At 38.4% G+C, this 17,007-nt stretch overlaps 1 non-coding gene across 1 annotated transcript; it reads left to right on the forward strand.

Annotated features, from left to right (window-relative positions):
• The first annotated feature begins 16,383 nt into the window (after positions 1-16,383).
• On the forward strand, positions 16,384-16,490 carry LOC141634921 (small nucleolar RNA R71). The gene has a single exon (XR_012539635.1). It is a non-coding gene; the product is annotated as a small nucleolar RNA R71 (small nucleolar RNA).
• Positions 16,491-17,007: the final 517 nt, after the last annotated feature.

Consider the following 17,007-nt stretch of genomic DNA (forward strand, 5'->3'; position numbering starts at 1 on the left):
TTTTCAAGAAAGGGAGATTGAAAAGAATTCAACCGAGAAAATCCCTACTTCACCCCGTTTTGCACCTCGAGCTAATTTGAGGTCCAACTCAAAACCGTCTAAGAAGTCATGTCTCCAACCGTCCTACATCTTATCTTTGGTGAGTTTGGGACGTTTTTGTGTGAATCTTTTATCTCCAAAGGCTACCATTCAGAAATTATTTGAAGAATCAATGCAAAGGTACCAAGGGGACCCGGTTTGGAACAATGAGCTAAATGTCACTTTCAACCTTTCCTCTTTTGATCCAACAAAGCTCAAGAGACTTTTGGGAGCTGCATAGGAGTCTTACACGGTTCCACAAGAGTTTAAATCAGTCTATATTACATAAATAAGGAGTTGAGCAAACAAACAAGGAGGGTTGGACTATTAGTTTACTTTATCATTTCTTTGCTTTATGTCATTTTTAATTTCAGCATTGTAAGTACCTTGGCTGCCGTTTTTTATGTCCTTTTAGCTGCTCATTTTGTGGCCCTTAGATGTAACTTGTAATCAAGGGTCAAGATTGTAAGCCTTGGTCTATATAAACCAAGCTAGGCACATGAGAACTTCAGATTTGAATAAACCTTAATACAAGTGAAAACCTAGTTTTTTTTCTCTTAAATTCTTTGCTTAGTGCAAGAAAACCCTCTTTTGCTTAGTGCTAGGGGCTGAGTGAGTTCATTGCTAGGTGCTTGAACAAACTCTTAGTCTTAAACCTTGGCTTAGTGCTTGGTTTAATTCATATCCCATTCACTCAACTCAATTGGTATTTGAGCAACTGTTTTCAAGCACAATTTCTGTCCAAAAATCGAGTCTTAGTAGTTTTATTTCAGTACGTCACTTTAATATATAACCAATAAAATAATTAAAAAATAAACTTAGTTAATACCTTCCAAAATTCTACATATAAATAACACCAAAGGATTAACTCAAACCTGTAACAGAGAAACATAAACTCATTCGAACATGCTCGATAATCAGATGAGTCGAGTTTAACTCTAACCTCATTTGATGGGCTTGCTTCAATTACCAACAAATCAAGGTAAATAGGCAATTAAAGACGAAAGATGATAAAGATAACTGCCAAATTTGCAGGTAAAGCACAAAGGTAAAGAGTACCCATGTCCATGTGATGCAGTAATCATTTTTGCATGTCCCGGAAATATACACACTTACTCTATTTAAACTTTTTTCATTTAGTAATATTCAGAATGAATTAAGGATAATATAAGAACTCAAACTTTCACATTTATTCCAGTTAAAAACCTAACTAAACTTTCTGACTTTACAGTTAAGAATTTGGGTTTGACTCGTTAACTTGCAGTGGGAATAAAAGTGAAAGGCAGCCCACCAAATGTTTATTGCAACCATACGTGATACGTGAATGTGATTTGGTTATGTTATGATTGCTTAATAATTATTATCTATCTATCTATATTAATAAAGGAAATTTTTTTCGATCGATTATAAAGTCTCCAACTTATGCAAACCACCTAAAATAAATCTAATAAGTTTTAATAATTTTTAATATAGAGGTAGAATAATAGTCTCTATAAATTACATATTTACATGTACCATATTTGAGTAGAACACAATGTCTATTTGATAGTACATATATATAAACGCTTCTACCAAAAACAACTGAATTGTCGTTTTCTCTCAATGACACAATTTGTCATCATTTCTCATGTTTATGTTATATTACGTGAGCTTTTTTTTTTGGGGAGCTAATAATTGACATTAATGATCCATTGTCTTTTTATATGAGTTTTCTACGTGCCTTTATGGCTATGTAGTTATCTTAATATTGCATTGTCTCTTCTAATACAGTTGATATATATATCTTAAATGCTATGTTTGTATGTGGAATTATTTTTGTAGTCTATTAAAAAATTTAATATTTTGTTGTTATTTCAATTTTCAAGTTACTTTCATGCATATTCTCCGTTTATAAAGGTACGCAGTTCAAGCTTTTGATTTTATATTTTGTTTTTTATTTTCTCAGTTAGTTTACCGCATAATCGCTAATTATAACAAATTGGCCCTTTGTATGTAACCTAGGCCGCGAATAAGTTAAACAATCGTAGCTATAATAAGTTAATTAGTCCTAGGTTTAAGGACAGAGTACCTACTTAAATAGATTTACATAAGATTGTAATATTTTAGGTTATCATATATGTCGTGTAAAATTTTGAAGGCTTTGTGGAAGTTTGTCATTAGTGAATATATTTCTTAGCTTTTTAATGTTTGATTGGGAAAAGGAAATTAATACGGAGTATTTTATGATTAGTTAATGCCTATAATAGTTTTATTATTATTATTGTGTCTTCTGCATGCTATAGTCTATTAGCCAATGTTTCAATTATTGTATCGTAATCCCAACGACCTAATTATGCTCTATGTCTTACTACCATTAGTCCATTACTATGAGTATAAACCCACAGTATTTCTCTTTCTCATATGTGTAATACTGTACTAACTTTTATTGTTTCGATTGTTTTAATTTGGTTTTATATGACGTTATGGTTTACACGAGTAATTTTTGTAATTGTTGCTTACGATAATCTTTCGATTTTTATAAAACGCAAAGACAATAGGTTATTTAACGACGTTCACCATGAATACTACTTGACTGATTTTTAAAGTTTTTACTATTTATTTACAAAGAGGATATGGGTTTAAACAACTTTCTTGGCCTAAAGTAAGACGCTATAAGAGTAAATACTCAGTTTGTGAATGAAAGTGTTTGTATGTTAATAATTAAAATGATTTACAATCTATGTTTATATAGTTACAGTAAACTAAACTACACTGCTAATAACAAGGAACTACTTGCTAAAGAATAGGAATAAGATAAATACACATGTGACAAAATACAATAGCTAAACAATAAACTAGATAATAGGAGGAGGACTAGGAGTTGGTTCCTGTTTCGTTGGTGTAGCAACTGACTGTTCAACACTCCCCCGCAAGATGGACGGTCGGAGACGAAGGCCAATCTTGGAAGACAGCTCAAAAAAACGTGATTTGTGCAGCGGCTTTGCCAACGTATCAGCTAATTGATCATTACCGTTAATATGTTGGATACGAATAAGACCTTTGCGAACTTGTTCTTTGACAAAGTGAAATGATATTGCTAAATGCTTCATTCGCGAGTGGAACACTGGATTTGCCGAATAGGTTGTCGCAGAAAGATTATCACAGTAAATAGCGGGCGAAGAGGGATGAGCTATGCCAAGCTCGTGTAGAACAGACGAGCGGAGGACCTCCAGGAGGTAGCAAAGCAATGGCTCGAATTCGGAAGCCGAGTGGAGCAAGACAGTGCACACTGTTTTTTGGAAGACCACGCAATGGGATTTTTGCCGAGGTAAACAATGTAACCGGTGGTCGAGACATAATCCTCGAATCTCCCGCAAAGTCCGCGTCGCAGTATGCGTGGAGATTAAGAGGGGTGGAGTGAAGAAGGTGAATACCCAAGTGAAGAGTACCATTTAAATACCTGAGGACACGCTTTAGAGCGAGCAAATAGTTGGAGGTCGGGTGTGTGAGAAATTGTGCTAGCTTATTAACCGGAAAGGCAATATCGGGTCTAGTTAATAACAAATATTGGAGACTCCCGACAATTGCTCTATAATCAGTGATATTTTCAATTGGTGCATTGGGTTCCTTAACAAGTGGAGAATGAGCTAGCATGGGGGTGGTGGCGGGTTTGCTTTCATGCATATTAAATTTATGTAGTAAGTCGGAAATATATTTGGTTTGGTTGAGGTGAATGCCGTTTTTGGTTGGAGTGACCTCAATTCCAAGGAAAAATGAAAGTGGTCCAAGATCCTTTAATGAGAATTTTCGTGATATTTCATCAATAAAGGCCCGAATGTGTGACGGGTTTGGTCCGGTGACGATTATATCGTCGACATAGACTAGGACAAATAATGTGGTCTGTTTGGTGTTTAAAATAAATAGTGATGGGTCAGTGACTGAATTTTTAAAGTGTAGACTCAAAAGATATATTTTGAGCTCGGTGTACCAAGCTCGTGGGGCTTGTTTTAAGCCATAAATGGCTTTGCGTAGGTGACAAACGTGATCGGGTTTTTCCGTATCTACAAACCCTGGTGGTTGGTTCATAAAGACGGAATCAGTGAGGTTACCTTGTAGGAAAGCATTATTTACATCAATTTGACGGAGAGACCATTGATTAGCAACGGCGATCGATAGCACAAGACGAACTGTGGCAGGCTTAATTACAGGGCTGAATGTTTCCGAATAATCGACGCCGGGTCGTTGGTGAAAGCCTTTGGCGACGAGTCTAGCTTTATACTGTTTGAGAGTGCCATCTGGGTTGTACTTCACGCGGTACACCCACTTGCAACCAACAACATTTTGAGCTTGGGAACGAGGGACAAGAGTCCAGGTTTGGTTACGAAGGAGGGCTTGGTGTTCGTCAACCATGGCATTGAGCCAACGTGGGTCAACTAAAGCTTGTTTTGTGGTGGTGGGTGTGACATGAGGTGTGGGTACTGACACTGTTTTAGCGTGTTTTGATGTGGGTTTCGCATATTTCGGGGTCGGCTTGACAATGTTGTTGCATAGTCGAGTTATAGCACGGGAAGGTGGAGGTGGGGGTGGTGGAGTAGGGGAGGAGGCCGAAGGTGTGGTGGATGCAGGGTGTATCGTGGTGGCAGAGGGAGTTACGGGGAAGGCTGGGTTGGTTTCTGGTTCGGGTGGGGTTGGGTGTTGCGAAGTCGAGGAGGGAGAGTTGCTGTTAGTGTCGGGTGGAGGAGGTGGGAGAGGCGTAGGAGGGGTGTGGGGAATAGGAAGAGGTGGGTCAAGTAAGGGAATGGTAAGTTCACACCGTTTATCAGGAGAGGGAACAGGTGATGGATTAGTTTTGGCTAGATGGGTGTAAGGGTAGACATGCTCAATGAAACGTACATGACGGGATGTATAAAGTTTTTGAGTGACGGGGTCATAACACAAATACGCACTTTGAGTATTTGAGTAACCAACAAAGACACAAGGGATTGATTTCGGGTCAAGTTTGTGATTGGTGTATGGTTTGAGCCATGGGTAACAAAGGCAACCAAATGGTCTTAGTTTGTTATAGTTTGGGTTTTGGTCGAAAAGAATTTGATAGGGAGTTTTATTTTGTAACGTGGTTGTTGGCAGCCGATTAATTAAATATGTGGCTGTTGAAAAAGCATAAGGCCAAAATTTATTGGGCATTTGAGCATGAGTAAGAAGCGCGAGACCAGTTTCAACGATGTGGCGATGGCGTCTTTCGGCAAAACCATTGTGCTCGGGTGTATGTGGCGGTTATGTAAGGTGGTTACTTCCGTCATCAAGGAGGTTTGGGGTAAGCTTTTTATATCCCCCCCCCCCCTCGATGTCGGAATAAAATTGTTTAATGGGTCGTTGGAAATATTTTTCAACAATAATTTTGAAGCGGTTAAAGGTTATTAATGTGTCGGACTTATTTTTAATCGGATATAACCAAAAATAATGGGAAAAATGATCAACAAAAATGACATAATATTTGAATGAATCGGTTGAGAGTACCGATGAGGTCCATACATCAGAAAATATTAAATCTAGTGGTGCAGCGGAATGTAAAGTGGAAATAGAAAAGGGTAATTTGTGGCTTTTATTGACTAAGCAGGTATTACAGTGCAAATAATTGGAAATACGAAAATTATAAATTGAATTTAATTGCCTAAGGATAGCATTGGATGGGTGTCCCAGTCGAGCATGCCACAAGCTGCTGGGAGACGAACTAAGGCTGGTGTAAGCACGTGGTTTGTGGGTGGGTGGTTGCTATTGATAGACACCATCTTGAAACGGTCCTTGGATAAGAATTTCATCCGTCGAGCGATCCTTAAAACAAAAGAAAGTAGGTGAGAAACAGGCTATAGCATTATTATCAAAGCAAAATTGCGAAACGGATAAAAGGTTTTTAGCAATTGTTGGTACTACAAGCACATTATTAAAGGAAAGAAAACGAGAAGAGAAAGGAGTAGTAAATGAACCATGGTGCGTAATTGGAAGAGCTGACCCGTCTCCTATGATGAGATCATCCGGTCCATCATAGGGGCTATGAAGAGCAAGGTTTTCAAGGTCATTGGTTATATGGTGACTAACACCACTGTCAATAAGGTAGGCAGAGGTGGAGGGTTGCGAGGCAGTGGCGGTGTGGGCTTGGGGTCGATACGGTTTTGGTGGTGGAAACGAAACCATAGGATAGTCACGCTTAACTTTGGGACAGTCACTGATCACATGGCCTGATTCGCGACAATATTGGCAACGACCCTTAAAAGGTCTTGGAGTGTGTTGGGTATTAGGCGGTGCAGTGGGTTGGGTACGGTTGCTGTTGTGGTGAGGCTGGTAGGTACGATTGTTGTTGTGGAAGGCGGGTGGATTGTAGTTGGTGGACTGGTTATTGTAGGTGGTGCGATTTTGGTTGAAGTTGCGAGATGCAACATTGGCAGTGGGTTGAAAGACACTGGTGTTATTGGTAGGTGCTCTTTTGACAATTAATTCATATTGAATAAGAGTTCATGAAAGGTCACGAGTTCAAATCCTGGCAACCTCAAAACCCCTCAAAAACTCGAAGTGGAAACCCAGCACACGGTACGGGGGAGCCGGTGCACAACCAACCACTCTTCAAGCCCAACAGGCATTTGAGTGAGGGAGCGTAATAAGAATATTTATAATAGTTGGGCTTCAACCATCATCTTAAGGTTTTGGTTGAGATGGTTCATCTATCAGACGCAAAGATTAAGAGATAAGCTACGCTTCTTTCTTAGAGCGTTATTGTATGAAGCTCCTTTATTAAGACGCACTTACTTGGGCTTGGTTTCAAATTCCCTGGTTCGGGTTGGCATCGCCCCTGCTTATTGTATGAAGGTTAAGCTTGCTTGGTTTCACATGCCTCCATGTCAACTTCCTCTCCCCGCTTCTAATTCTTATGTGAGCTTTATAATTAGTTAGAATGAAACAACCTCTCCCTTATGTTAATTTAGAAGTATCTCATCTATTTAATACGGAGTAACGCGTAAAAAATGTGATGAATTAGAGAGATTAGTTGATTTCTCCAATAATGCTTTTTGTCAATACTGAGTGAGCCGATGTGCATCACGTTTTAACGTTGATGACAAAACGGGTTTATATAATAATGCTACTTTAAGTCATTGTGATAAACTATATAAGAGTTATAGAAGTGGGTAAGTATTTATGATTTTTATGTTTAAAAGTGTAGCCATGTATGACACTTATGTACACTTTTGATATCTATAAAATAATCATCATCAAAGAAGCCTATACTTTCGAGTGACTAAATGAAGTCTGATTTCATGTGCGACTCGAGTTCGTAATATGAGAGGCCCGACTTTAATAAACTACCTGATATGATTTGGAAATTAAAGAAATCTTATTAAGTTAAGTTACTAATATTCAAATCTACGGAGTATAAAATTGTGTTGTTGAGAAAAAATTTACGAAAGGAAGGAAAGCCAAAAAATTCTTATAATCGGAATTTTGACTGCTAAAAAGAATACTTTCTCTATCCAGGTTATTTATGAATCAAGTTAAGTGTGGGGGATTAAATTATCCATTAAAGACATTCCTAAATAAAAATATAAATAATTTACTGAAACACCCTAATTAATTGTTAAAGATTCCTTAATTTAACCGAAGTAATTAATCTCAAAATATATTGTATTGTGACATAACTCTCAACTATAATACGGAATACATGCACGCAAAATCAACCTTATTAGTTATCAACAAGACAAGAAGTAGGCATAATGACTACGTAGTATGTTATTGGATTGCCACACCATGAGTGACTTAAGAGAGTAGCCCGTTGGTCGGACTATCGTTTTCGGTTACTTGTCGTTAGGAGCACCTAGACCAAAACAATATTTATAGCTTCACAAAATACTCTACTATTAGTAAAGGGTAAGTAAAGGTCGGATCCCAAGGGACAGGTATTGATGTAGGATTTTCGATTGCAAGTAGTGGTGTCTAAGGGTGTCACAATTTGGGTTGAGATAAGAAGATCACTAAACTAAATAACAATGTAAATAAACAAGCAAGATGATTAAAATGAGATGTAAACAATTGATTAAAAGCACTAGGGTGTCATGGGTTCATAGGGGATTCATGGGAATTGATCATACAAACATATTCTCAAATTATAAGCAAGCAATTATTGTTGTGGTAGGATCGAAGTGGTTTATATATTACAATCCTAGGAAGGTTTGGGTCCCGGAGCCGAATCGATTAGATTGTACAACACCTATAAGTCGACTTAATCCTCCCTACTCAACTATATGCATGGTCTAATGAGACTTGAGTTGGCTTATGTCTTACAAGTCTCATTGAAAAGGTAAGTGATGGGTAAAAAATGCAAGGATTCATAGGCTCGCATTTCATCAAACATAACATGTGCATAAGTTGAGATGACAACAAGCAAGCAAATAAATTATGTGAACATATTAGATTAAGCATGAATCATCCCCCATGTTGGTTTCCCCTAATTCCCCATTAACCCTATCTAAGGAAACTACTAACTCATTATCAAGTTTAACATACTAACAAGGTTGTCAAACATATTAACAAAGCAAAAGATGATGAATGAATGGAAAATGATTAACAATAATTAAAACAAGGGTTAAGAGAATTATACCTAATGATGATTCCAAAATAATAAGCAAAGAATAATAGAAGTACTTGATGATTGATGGAAGGTTGTCAATCTCCTAATAATACCCAAATAATCTTCAATTACCCAAAATAAATGACGAACAATAGAGAAATTAAGGAAATGAGATTTGTATTAATGCTTAATTAAAAGTTGATTACAAGATTAAAATGAGATTAGGAAGAACATAAATAATATTAAGGATTGATGATAATCTAATTAGTACAATGGGGTATTTATAGTGAGGATTAAGTACATAAATTAGGGTTACTAAGGGTTAAATGACGATTAAGACCCTTAAGAAAAGTTGAGGAAATGCTCCTCTCGAAGGAAGATGCTAGTCTCCTTTTTGCTAGTCTTTCAGAAATATGCGCATCTCGAGTGGAACAAGGAAGAGACGTGCTGTACTGGGTAGGAATCCGAGCGGCCAAGGGATCGGGACGAGCGGATTGTGGTGGTGCAGGACGAGCGGGCAGGGTGGTGGGACGCTCGGATTGTGGAGGTCTTGGACGAGCGTCTCGAGGCTGCGACGGGCGGATTGTAGTCCAGCAAGCTTCTTCCTCTTTTCTTCTTTTATTCTTCCAACAATTCTCAAGGATCTTGTCGGAGATGCAAGGATCTTCTTCATCATTGCCCATCTACTACATTATTTACATAGGCCTTCTAGTCTTGTCTTCACTTTGATGCTTGGTCATTAGATTCGATCAATTTAGCTCCATTTTGCCATGAAAATGCAAGGTTTGCACTCCTCTCCTACCAAGGAAACCAAACCTCAAAGAATATGCAAAACAAAGGACTAAAGATAGTAAATGACCCAATTATGCACCAAAAAGCATAGGAACGAGGGTAATTCGGGGACTAAATATGCTCAAATATTGGTCACATCAAATATCCCCAAACCAAACCTTTGCTCGTCCCGAGTAAAGAGGTGACAAAACTAGGACCCTTATTTAAGCTAACCTACTAATATAACCGATATGAGACAATTAGCGGGTTTCACTCCGCCCCTTCAACTCACAACAAGACAACCATGAGGTAGGATGCCTTCTTGCAAGGTAAGGTGGGGCTTACCAAAATGGCGACACATCAAAGCATTAAAGCACACAAAATCAAGTAATGTATGCATCTACAAAAGAATAGCCACTTTCCTCATCTAAGTGGCGGAAATTATCTAAAGGGGAAGCAATTTAAGGGTACACACTCTTTCATATATATGGTTTCTTCAAACTACTAAGTCTAGAAGGATACCAATAAATCACCTCCAAGTTGTGTCAAGCTAGGGTACCTTTGTCCTCAATCGTTAAATGCTTTCGTCAAGAGTAGACTCCCTATGGTGTTAGAAACACTGGAGGATCGCGGAATTCCCCTTTTTGCCTAGACAAGAAGAAGGGTCGTCCCCTCTCTACCATGCACAAAAGTGGATACGATGGAAAAGGGATCAATAGTATTTGAGTTTCATTTTGGGAGTTTGCTTTTGTTGTTGTTTTTCCCCCAATTTCTTGTGGCATTTGACATTTTGAGAACATTTCTTTGCCATTTCTTTGATGTTTGGCATTTCAACACTTGACAATTTTAACTTTTCTTGCATTTCTTTTTGAACATTTTCAAAGTCACCCCATTTGTAGTGAGGGTGCTTATTTTTGAAGCATAGGAGTTTTCATTTTTGTCACTCCTCTTTTATTTTGATGTAATTTGTGCAAACTTTTTTTTTCACTTTTCATTTCATTTCTTGAACTCAAATTTGAACAATTTTTTTGCTCATTCCCTTTGATGAGAAAAATGTGGTAGAACATGGATGATAGTTGCATGGCTTCAAAGGTCACCTTGGAATAAACGGTAGCCAAGGAGTTATCACACCATAAGGTACTCTTGTCTAGGCCTTAATCCATGGGTCAAAGGATACTAGCATGACACATCCTAGGGTGTTTTACAAGTATTCTAACAAGCAAAGTCTTAAGAAGAAAAAGCATCTACAAGGGCCTATATACACTTGTCAAGTTTCCCAAATAGACGGTTTCACAAAATTTTTCCTAAATGCAACTACATGCCATGATGCAACTACATTTATACAACCTATGCATATGCTTCTATCAACTAGTATACCATATAATCTAGATGCAATCCTAAATTCACATTGTTTTTACCGCATCAATCAAAATAAAGCCACATAGTCATTAACATAAAGAGGAAAAAAGGAGATTGGAAACATCATACCATGCGGTCTTCAATATCCTCATGTCTCGGATGTGGCGTAGTCAATCAATGTGAACAAGGATGAACAAACACAATATATACAAATAATATATACAAGACTACACTACAAAGGAAATGAACTTGTTTTTGGATTTTTAAAATTTTCAATTTTTTTTTATTTTTTTTATTGAAATTAAAGGATATATTTTTGTATTTTTAAAATTTTTTTAATTTTTATCATTTTTGTTTTTAAAAAGGTCAAGTTAGAATTTTCAATCCCTACACTAGTATGGGCATTGTTCTCAATGACCAATACGACAGGAAATTAAGCGATTTACATGAATATACATGATTTCTAAACTAAATGCAAACTATACTAAACTACACTATATGATGCATGTGTTTTTGTTATGGTGGAGAGCTTAATTTAGATTATCTCCCAATGCATATGCATAAACTTCCCCAAACCAAAATAGACACTATTTCTAATGTCAAAAATTTTGGGGGAGTTCATGCACATAAAATGCAATGCACGAAACTAAAATTTGTCATTTTGAATTTTGAAAGTTGGGAACAATAAAAATAAACACCTCAATGAAACCAAGGTGTTAGTCCTCCAATGTTGCTAGGACTTCACAAAATGATCAAGATAAAATAAAAACAAGAGAAGTAGACAAACCATAAAGGAGGTGTAGGAATGTAGGAGCCTCCAAAAGTTTGCTAGTCCTCACCCATCGGGTCATCATCATCATCATCTTCCTCACTTGACGCATCATCAACCTCCATGGATGTGGAGTCATGTCCACTCTCACTTTCACTCTCTTGTTCTTCCTCACTTTCCTCTTCCTCTTGAACTTCTTCATCTTCACCTTCTTGGTTACCACTCTCATCAACAATCATCTCCTCTCCACCCGGTATACCACCACTAGAAGCGCTAGGAAAGAATACCTTCTTATCCGCCCAACTAGGCAAGGGACAAGATGGATCGAGAAGTCCTTACCTAGCAAGATGTAAGAGGGACGGATATTGGGCCTTGTAAGCATCAACTCTATCATTGTAAGCTTGTTTATGCATTTCCTTCATTAGTAGAGTCAAGTAATCATTTCCCGCCTTGGCATTTTCAGGGTTGAACTCGTGGTATTCAAATGGATAAGGTGGGGTGATAATGGAGGAGGAGGGCTCGGCAACTTCTTCTCCTTGGTGTTGAATGATGTATTCGGTCTCTTCGGAGAGTGAGAGAAGGTAATTCGGTCTATGAACATTCAAGCGGCAAATTTTGCTAGGCAATGTGAAGGATCTAGCTTCATTTGTTAACCACCCAAATTTGTTGTCAAGTGTATCATTCTTGACCCATTTGAACTTTAGAATCATGGTGGACAAATCGATAAGATGGCCTCCTTTTACCGGTGTATAAGTGTTATTCTTGTTGAAATCCCGGTTAAAGTGCTTAGCCAAATAGGTAACTAATCCTCCATTGGTAATAAAGGCCGTGCCTTCTTTGCCACAATCAACATTAAGCCATCGATCAATCAAAAGTCGTAAAGCATTGTATGGCTTGGTAAACTCTCTCCCAATGTTCAAAGCCGACTCAAGAAGAATAAAATCAAGTTTGGTACGATGATTTGTGCCTTTCCTAGCTATCAAAGTATTCCCAATGACCTTATGCCATACTCTAATGCCCGGATGATGGACTAAGAGATCACGAAAATCATGGTAAGATACGAATTTCTTTCCGGAAATGACCATCCAAAGAGGAGCGGGGTCATACTTGGTAGAATTCTTTGTAAAAGTCGCATTATCACTAAGGCTAAATATCTTACCCATTTCGTCATAAGATAAGCATCTATCAACATTTTCAAGACGAAACTCAATAATGGTTCGGGTCTCCACCTTTGTTACTTTCAAAGAGCTTAAAAACTCTAAGGTGAGGGAGGAGTATGTCAATTCTTGCATTGCAAACAATTTACTCAACCCCATAGACTCGAAAAAGGTCTTAGTTTGCTCAAGAACACCTAATTTTGACAATGCATCTTCACAAATGAACTTAGTAGGCATGATGGTTTTCTTAGCAAAGAGAATAAATTTCTTCCTATGGGAGTCGGAAGTGAGAATTACCTCCGGATAATCGGCTAATTGTTCAATGACCGGAGTGGTAGAAGTAGTAGCTCCCATAGGAGGACCTTGTTCTTGAATCTCCAACCTTGCATTATGAACTACCAATACCTTTGATGCTTGTTTGTCTTGAAGAGCTTGTTGCCTCTTAGAAAGTGTCTTCTTTTGGGGTGCCTTGCTTCCACCTTTTGTTCTTGCCAAACTCCTTTGCTTAGTAACACCAATGAAAGCTTGAAATCTTCAATTTCTAGTAATGCCCAAATCGATTTAGGATAGATGAAGGTTGCCTTGTATCCTAAAAATCAACTCAAAAATTGAAGATTTTGGTGTTTGAATCACTTGTTGTTGCTAAAGGAGTGATTAATTTTTGTTTCGAGGAAGTTTGGATTTGATGTGGTTGATTTTGGTTGAGAAAATTGGTTTTTGTTGATGGAGAGGATGAGGGTTTTGGGTAGTGTTTGTGTTTTGAAATAATGAAAATGAATGGGAAAGGAGGGTTTAAAAGACCCGTTGGTTTTTTAATTGTTGAGGGGGACGAGCGGCTTCGCTATCGGGACGCTCGTATTCTCCAATTTCTGGGTTCATAAAAAGACGCATGGGACGAGCAGATTGCAAGAAGGACGAGTGGATTCCTGAGCTAAGACGAGCGTCTTTGGCTTAGGACGCTCGGATTCCTTTCCAGTGAAAAATCCCAAATTTTTAGCAGTAAAAAGACGAGCGTCTTTTCTCTTGGACGACCGTCCTGACTGAGACGAGCGGATTGCTCGCTGGGACGCTCGAATTTACAGTCAGACCCAAAAATATTTTCTGCAGCTTCATAAGACGAGCGTCTTATGACTTGGACGCTCGGGTTCTTTCAAGATGAGCGGATTATCCGTCGGGCCGCTCGGATTCTTCCTCGACCACACGGATTCAGGTCCATCCGTGGGTGCTTCGTAACCCGTGTCATTTCATTCTTCAATTCTCGTGTTCTTCATTGTAGGGGCACTACAAAGGCATGAATAGCCTAGGCAATTGCTATCCCCACACTAAGGCAAAGCACTACACATCAATAAACTCATAAGTCCCTCCCTCACTTCTCTTAAAATGATGAAAAATCTTGATCAAGGCATAAAAATGTAAATCCAAAAATGACAAAAATGCAATACAATAATTGAAATGCAAGTTAGGGAGTTAGAATATTTACAAATGGTGGTTTAGGGAGGATTCCACCAAACTCTCATCCAATGTGAGATGTCAAGGGGGCATGTTCAAGGTGTTGTTGATGTTACTCAACACCTTGAAGAAGTAATCGAAAGCTTGTTCATTGTCATGATAAAGGTCCTCAATAGACCTTTGCACTTGTTGTTCTCCATGATGGTCTTGGGCAATAGCATTACCAATATAGGGATTGAATATCCCTTCAAACTCATCATCCCAAAGACCACATACTTCGTCTACTTGATCACTAAAAATGTCTTGAGTTGATGAAGACAACTCTCCTTCTTTCTTGTCTTGGCCAATGAGGCCTTCTTCTTCACTTGTCATGGGTGAGCTTTTCAAGCTCTCAATATTGAAATTTCATTGCTCTTTTGATGGAGCATCATCCACTTTCTTTTTCCATTGAAATTCCAACTTCTTCCTATCATCTTTCCGGCTATAGTGATCAACCATAAAACATGGCTCATGCAATCGGGGAGCTCTCATAGTCTTGTCAAGATTGAAAGTGACGGTTTCATCTCCCACTTCAAGGGTGAGTTCTCCATGATTTACATCGATCACCACTCCCACGGTGTGCAAGAAAGGTCTTCCTAAAATAATAGGAATGTTGGAGTCTTCTTCCATGTCAACAATAATGAACACCGGGATGAAGAATTTTCCAATTTTTACAGGAACATCTTCCCATACCCCTAAAGGTGTCTTTGTTGATCTATCCGCCATTTGAAGCGTGATGTTGGTGCATTTGAGTTCTCCCATTCCTAACCTCTTGCTTAACGAATATGGCATGACACTAATGCTTGCCCGAAGGTCACATAGAGCTTTGTTGATCGTGGTGTCACCAGTAGTGCATGGAATGGAGAAACTTCCCGGATCCTTGAGCTTTGGAGGTGAACTTCCTTGAAAAATAGCACTACTTACTTTAGTAAAAGCAATAGTCTCAAGCTTCCGGATTGATTTCTTCTTTGTAAGGATATCTTTTATATACTTTGCATAGGCCGGAACGTGATTGATCAATTCCGTAAATGGAATTGAGACTTCTAAATTCTTCACAATCTCCATGAATTTTTCAAGTTGGTCATCAAACTTAGACTTAGCTTGACGACTCGGGAATGGAAGTCTAATCACAATAGGCTCCTTTTCTTTGGCCTTCTCTTCATCCTTCTTTGAAACTTCTTGAATGGTGGGTTCTTCTTCTTTAGAGTTTTCAACAACTCTTTCCTTGTCACTAGCATTCACAACATCTTCATCAACGGGCTTCTTCGGCCCTTCATACCTTGTACCACTCCTCAAATGGATGGCACTCATCGATTCTTGTCTTGCGGGATTACCTTGAGGTGGTAATTGCCCCTTTTGTCTTTGTGAACTTGAAGATGCTAATTGATATATTTGGGTCTCCAACATATTTGTGTAGGCTAGTATGTTGTTAATGGTGATGTCTTTTACTTGGCTATCCTTTTGCATTTGGGTGAAAACTCTTGTTGGTTCTTTTGCATTTGGAGGACCGCTTTTTGAACATCAAAACCTTGGTCATTTGATTGAGTGTATGGAGTTTGATTTTGGAAACCTTGGTTTTGGTTGTAAAAGGGTCTTTGATTTTGGTTTCTCATTGGAGGTGGGGTGTATGTTGGTTGAGGGTTTTGAACATTTTGGCGTTTGTATGAGAGTTTTGGATGGAATTTGGTATTTTCATTGTAATAGTTGGAATAAGGGGTACCACTCTTATATCATTATATGCTTGAAAAGCATTCACTTGCTCACTTGTTCCCCTACATTCACTTTGGTCATCTCCCAAAGTTCCACAATTCTCACATATTCCACTTGGAATTGATGAAGATGCCACCATGGCATTAACATGTTGCTTTGGTGATTTTGAAGCTTCTTCAAGTTTAGCCATAGCCTTCTCAAACTTCAAATTAATGGTATCAATATGAGCACTAAGTTGAGCACCCAATTGAGTAATAGAGTCCACTTCATGCTTTCCTCCTCTAGTAGCCTTCCGAGGTCTACTATATTGTGAGTTATGGACCGCCATTTCCTTAATCTTGTTCCATGTTTGATTATCGTCAACTTCGGTGAACATACCATTTGATCCCATGTTAAGAATATTTCGGGAGTCTTCATAAAGACCATTCCAAAATTGTTGTACCAAGAACCACTCGCTAAGTCCATGATGAGGACATGAGCGACAAGTTCCTTTGAATCGCTCCCAAGCTTCATACAAAGATTCTTCGTCCCTTTGTTTAAACCCCGTGATTTGGGCTCTTAGCATGTTAGTCTTTTCCGGAGGGTAGAACTTTTTGTAGAAAGCAAGAGCCAATTTCTTCCAAGAGTCAATACCAAGAGTAGCCTTATCAAGACTCTTTAACCATTGTTTCGCGGTACCAATCAAAGAAAAAAGAAATAAGACCCATTGAATTTGGTCTTGAGTCACTCCGGTTTGTGAAATCGCATCACAATAGTCACAAAAAGTCTCCATATGAGAATGAGGGTCTTCACTAGGCATCCCCCCAAATTGGCTTCTTTCGACTAATTGGATAAATGCGTATTTTGCAATAAAATTACCGGTAAAATGTTGTGGTGTGGGAGTACCATTGGGTAGGTTCTCCTCGGTTAGTACGGAATGTGATGAAAATTTAGGCATCGTGGTTTGATTTTGTGGTGGGTTTTGTGTTGGGTTCTCCTCTCCTTCTCTTGCAAAAGGGTTGATGAACTCAATATTGTTTGGTTGAATATCCACAATCTCACCAATACCTCTCAAAGTATTTCTAGCAAGTCTTCTATTGGTT

This window comes from Silene latifolia, chromosome Y (assembly GCF_048544455.1).
Source record: "Silene latifolia isolate original U9 population chromosome Y, ASM4854445v1, whole genome shotgun sequence".
In the NCBI taxonomy this organism is placed as follows: Eukaryota; Viridiplantae; Streptophyta; class Magnoliopsida; order Caryophyllales; family Caryophyllaceae; genus Silene; species Silene latifolia.